The following is a 6,152-nucleotide window of genomic DNA, read 5'->3' on the forward strand; positions in this document are numbered from 1 at the left end:
ATTGTATGCAGGAATATCTAAGTGACCTTCGTGACAGATACCGTGAACACATGAAAGAAATAAAACATGGGTCGAGCCAGCCGATGGGACTCCAGGGACAACAGTTCATAAATGAGGGAAATATTAAGTGTGAAGCCAATAAATTGATGGTGAAGACCAATATCAGGCGAATACGTTCCAAAAATGGGGATATAATAACAGAACAGACAGAAATAGAAAAGATCTTTGTGGATCATTTCCAAGAAATCCTGCAGGAAAAAGACGGCCAACCCGCACCTACCACAACCACGTGGCTGCCTCAACTCCCACAGATAAAAGACGAAGTCAAAGATCACCTGTACGCACCAATCACAAAAGAAGAAGCCTTGCGAGTAATCAGCAAAATGAACAAAGAATCGGCCCCCGGGCCGGATGAAATCCTTATAGGCTTTTATCAGGAGTTCTTTCCGGAAATAGGCGAACGTCTAGTAAAAACATTGAACGACGTCATTAAGAATCACAGAAAACCGGCATCCTTCACGCAAGGCAGAATCGTCCTTCTTCTCAAGGCCAATGCTGACCCACTTGATGTTAACGCCTGGCGTCCAGTGACGTTGCTCAACTCAGATTATAAGATAGCCACGTCAATACTAGCAAGCAGACTAAGCAGCATCACACCCACGATCATATCTGAATTCCAGTCAGCAGCAATTCCGGGCAGGTCCATTTTTGCGGCCTTGACTCTCACCCGCGATGTTTTCGCCTACGCCAAAGCGAAACAGTACAAAGGAGCATTCGTAACTATCGATCAAGAAAAAGCTTTCGACAACATGCGACAGGAATATATGTTTAGTGTAATGCAGGCTTTCGGCTTCCCACAAGAATTCATTGACATTATCAGAACACTTTACCGAGATTCCCAAAGTGAACTCCTAATCAACAACAAGGTATCCAGACATTTTAGCATCAACAAGGGCGTGCGCCAAGGTTGCGCCTTATCACCCAGCTTGTTTGTGTTAGCGTTAGACCCCTTGTTGCGGAAAATAAACGAAGAAACAAGGATCAGGGGCTTCCCATTGCCGGGAAACCTAGAAGTGAAAATCTCTGCGTTTGCGGATGACATATCCCTGTTCATAAGAGATGAAAACAGCTATAGAACAGTGCTACACATTTTCAACGAATATGCCACCCTCTCCGGTGCAAAAATAAATGAGAAGAAAAGTAAGGCACTCCGATTTGGCTCCTTTAATGAACGAGAACTACCCGAAATACAATTTTTAGAAGCTGTAAAAGTACTCGGAATCTGGTTTGAGGCGGGAGACATATCGACGAAAAGCTGGATAGAGCCCCTCAACAAAGCACGGCAAGCGGCAGAAGAGACAACACCCCCGGAACTCAGTCTTGTGGAGAAGGCAGAGATAATCAAATCCAGGATGTGCGCACCCGCCTTCTATGTGGCGAGAGTAGCACGAATGCCCAGACTAGTAGCTAAAAAACTGGAATCCCTCATAAGTATATACCTATGGCAAAAGAAGACCGCACCTCTACCCCGACGAGTTCTGCGGCTACCTAAATCAAGAGGGGGCCTAGCCATACCAAATGTAGCCCAGTCGGCCAGAATTCTAGCGGCCAAAACACTAGAAACACTGATAAACAACGGTCAATATGTGGGTATCACGGCCATTCACTATTGGCTCAGCACACTGGGTCGCTTTGTAGCGCCAGTAAAATGGTATGGCCCGCGCGCAGAAAGGCCACTGGAATTTTATAAGGATGCAGTCCACACCTACAAGGCGATGGAAGAACTGTGCCCAGACACTCCTATAACAGAAGTCAAACCAGCCGAAGTCAATGCCGCAATGGCATTAACAGAGCTGGAACTAGGAGAAGTGATGAAAAGCACACCGGCAAAATGGAAATGGTGGGCAAAAACGGACCTACCGGGGCAAATACGGGACTTTGAATGGCAAAGAAGATGGGGCGTGCTACCCACAAAAGCGCGACTGAAACAGCTGAGGATAACTGAGACAGACCATTGTCCTAACTGCGCCAAGCCAGAATCCCAAAAACATGCCCTCACGGAGTGCGGGCCAGCCAAAGCGGTATGGAAAGTGGCAAGCAATACATTCAAATGCAGACTGCTCCATCCGGGGACCAAGAAATCCGGCTTTGAGAAGCTATTGTCACTTATCATCATGTTTTGTATTTGGAAAAGACGAGGACTGGCTGAACTGAGGAGACGTCCGCAAAAAGCTGTCTACCCTGTACTAAAATACACCCGGATTTGGATGAAAAATATTTTATCCAAGGAACTCGCGAGAAACGGCGTAGACCGATTCCTTCGCAAGTGGCACACTCGGTTTTGGAAAGTGAAAAATGACAAGATCGTCGCCCCCATGAGCCTCTTCTAAAACCATACCTCCCGGGCCCCTCCTAGTGATCCATTACTCTCCAAGCTAGGAGAGGCACTTCAACCACACTAACACAATGTAGATGACGACAATACAGGGAGGGGAGTAAAATACGAACTCAACAGGAAAAAGAGTTCAGGCTTGTTTTAGAAAGTGAAGACAGAAAACTTGAACCGTTTGTCTATAGGTAACAATCCCCAAGGGGGTCTGGTGTTGTTATTGAACTTCTTGTGTATTGACAATTTCGTAACTCACATTGTGTACTGATATGAACCTCTGTTCAAGCAAGGTGCAAATAGCAACTAATCGCAAAGGCCTATGTCAATAAACCTTCCACGGAGAAGCTACTCCTGTATATATCATGATCATGCAAGCATTGTACATACCATCATGTCTATTTATGGTCTATTTTTGCTGTGTTTTTCAGTGTGATGTGCAAGAGAGCGATGTACATAGATATTTGACATGGCAGTTACATGTTAATAAAATTCCCTGTGTGTAGTATCTGTTCTTATCAGCTTAATATCTGATACGGGTTCTATATGAACCCACGATATTAAACCTATTTTTGGAAGTTGGCGGAGTGCTTGAAGCCTCCTTCACCTCCGCCGCAGGTCGGCCCGGTATTGCACTACCTCCGGGATCGGGCCCCACTCACTTAGGTGAGACTTCATTCAATCAAAATGAAGAGCACAATCTCGAAGCGAGCACGTACTTGACACGCACCATTCCTATACTATACGCAACGATGCCGGTTCGCGGACCACGAGAGTAATTAAACTGTCGCTCCATCTGTGTGTAGCGTCGCACTTACTGCGTCGCAAATGGGACAGCCGCTCCAGCAAATTTCTAGTTATGGGCTTCGAGAAAAAAAAATGAAAGCAAAAGAAGGAACCAGAATTCCTATTTATCCGATGTCTCTGAACGATTGTCTCCTGTAAAGAGCCACTTGGGGGGAGGGGGGTAGGATTAGCCGTGGGGTTTGCGATCAATATGAATCCCACTCAAAGCCAACACTGCATTTTGGAGTTCCCTATCGCTTGGATCCGTAAACCACCGCGCCCACGCAAGCTCGCCCTGCCGAAATCCGCTGCCCAAGTGGAAAAAAGATTCCCTATGAAAGAAAAATAGAGTGCCCGATTTCTGGCAACTACTGTGCAGCCTTTGTGTGCACATTTTCGCAGCAGTGGGACCGAGCGTCTCGAAAACAAACTTGTCGTATGCCCAAGTGTGGCGAAACATATTCAAGGGTTCAAAGGTGCCTCATCTTTCTAACCTGTATGCTACGAAGACCTGTTGCTGCTACCTTTTCATCATCAACATCATCATCATCCTGGCTACGCCCACTGCAGGGCAAAGGCATCTCCCATGATCCTCCAAGTACCCCGGTCACGTGCTAATTGTCGCCATGTAGTCCCTAATCTAATCTGCCATCCTAACTTTCTGCCACCCCCTGCTACGCTTCCCTCCTCTTGGAATTCAGTCTGTAACCCTTAATGACCATCGGTTATCTTCCCCCCACATTGCATGCCCTGCGCATGCCCATTTGTTTTTCTTGGTTTAAACTGTGGTGTCATTAACTAGCGTTTGTTCTCACACCCCCCAATCTGCTCTATTCCGATCCCCACGTGACGCTACAGGGCCCGTTGCGTCGCCCTCAGTTACCCTTCGGTAATCCTTATAGCTTTTTGTTGGGCCACTCGTGGCATCTTTCTCGTTTAATCAAGTCAAATTTTTTTCGGTTTTGGGGGAAAACTGAATGAGCTAGGCGCGATTGTGTTCCCGGCGCCGCTCTCAACAAGATGGCGGCGCCCAGGCTTTTTGCCTGCAGGTTCGGCCTAACGCAGAACACGCCTGCAGTGCAGTGAAGCCGCGTTGAAGGGGCAAAGTGTAGTGCAGTGAAGCGCTTGCTCGGGCGAAAAACGCAAATATTAGCCGAACATACAACCAAATCGCCCAATAGGAATTCCCATTATTGGAAATTCCAGTTCAGTTTGCGAATTGCGTTCGCCTAAGGTAACGAACACAGATGCGAGTGCCACAGCAGTCAAGTCAAAGCTGAGGATTGCGTACCATCTTCTTTTTTTTTTTCTTGCCTTTTACTCCTGGCCTGCGTGGCCCTAGCGCGCATGCACACGAAACTAATGAAATAGTGAAAACACGAAATAATGCGGTGCGGCTGTATCATATCTATTTTGTGCGCTTTGTTCTTTGTGGACTACAGCGGTGTGCGTCATGATAAAGTTTCGGTGCCCTTCTACTGTGACCAGTTAAGCTATATTTAAAACCACATTGATTTGTACGGTTGTTGCTACAAACTGCGTGTGGGTGTTTTTCTTTTTCGCTGCCAACGATGGGTTATCGCAACCGCGACCGGTTCTGCTGCTACGCTAGACGCGTGCTTGCCGACGGTTGGCTCTATACGCGACCCGCGACGCGTGTTCGGCACATTCAAGCAGTCAATTGCAAACCGTTCCAAGAAGAAGGATGTACTCCACTTGCCACCTAGTTCGACGATTGTACTTTCTGACCCTCGAGGAAGCGCCGCCATCCCACGTTTTTTATAATACGATAAGATTCAGAGCTACGGCGACCACTTGTCTTTGTCAATATCTCGGAAACCCTTTCTTTTTTTTTTTAATCCAGATACTCAGACGCGCCCGTGTTCACGCGCACTTGCTCTCTCCGATAAGCAGGGAAGCTCGGTTGGGGTGGTGTCGGGCCTTGCGCATGCGCTGCTGAGCTCGTCGCTTCGCCGGCCGGTCGACGCTGGCGCGGTACTGGTAATGAACTTCGACGTGCATGGTGAAACGTCACTTTGTATTGCCACTGTAGACTAGCAATGCAATGTGTTTGCGAGCGATTGGATAAATGAGAAAGCGTGCACTGTCTACAGTTCATGCCCCTCCAGAGTAGTGGAAATGTTGCTCCAAGTGTTAGGTTTGTAATTTGCGCCTACGAACATGAACTAAACAAAGAAAATGGTCTGCAGCCGCCTTCGCTTCATAAAATTCCCGTACGAAGAAATTTCCGTGCGCAAATGAGAGAGCAAAAGAGAGAAACCATGTAAAGAAGAATGGCTGCCTTTTACGTGATCTCGCGCATGAAACCAGACGATAGATTAATTTTAGCCGTTCATTTTGATTTGCCGAATGTAAACCGGAACACTCTCGCCACGCGGTCTTCAGATTTGAATGGCAATCAATCACATCCTTTCTTTTTTTTTCTGTTTTTTCTATCTGGAACCGAAAGAATTCAGAACGCCATTTCAATCTTAGATTCGATTAGATATCGTGACTGGTATGCTGAAATATCACGCCTTATTTGCTGTTAACCTTCTTGATCACGGCAATAAAAAATCGCCAGTTCCCGAACTTTAATCGCGCCGAAGATGAACCGATATGCTGGATTCTTATTGTCATGATTTTATAGAAAGCGCTGGTTCTATGGCTAGCTTTGAGGAAAAGAAAAACATCGTTCAGGAATGTATAACTCTAAACAACTAAAAAAAATCTGCCGGCAATTCGTACTACAACGAGAGTGCTGAGAATACTGGAAAACATGAAATCCAATTATGCTGAACTGAACTGAAATTATTTCATCAAGACATGCCCCGAAAAACGTGGCCACTTTCAATGATAATTTCAAATGTGATTTCTCTCTTTTTTTTTCTTTTTTTTTTACGACGGATAATAATTATCTTTCCAATGGCGGATGTGAAAATTTCAGAGCACGGCATTTTCGAAATCCCAAGGCCCCGGA

General features: G+C 46.2%; 1 non-coding gene across 1 annotated transcript; it reads left to right on the plus strand.

Annotated features, from left to right (window-relative positions):
- Positions 1-2,846: 2,846 nt before the first annotated feature.
- LOC140213822 (U2 spliceosomal RNA) lies at positions 2,847-3,047 on the plus strand. Its single transcript, XR_011890807.1, has one exon. It is a non-coding gene; the product is annotated as a U2 spliceosomal RNA (small nuclear RNA).
- Positions 3,048-6,152: the final 3,105 nt, after the last annotated feature.

The sequence above is a fragment of the Dermacentor andersoni genome, chromosome 10 (assembly GCF_023375885.2).
Source record: "Dermacentor andersoni chromosome 10, qqDerAnde1_hic_scaffold, whole genome shotgun sequence".
NCBI classification, from domain to species: domain Eukaryota; kingdom Metazoa; phylum Arthropoda; class Arachnida; order Ixodida; family Ixodidae; genus Dermacentor; species Dermacentor andersoni.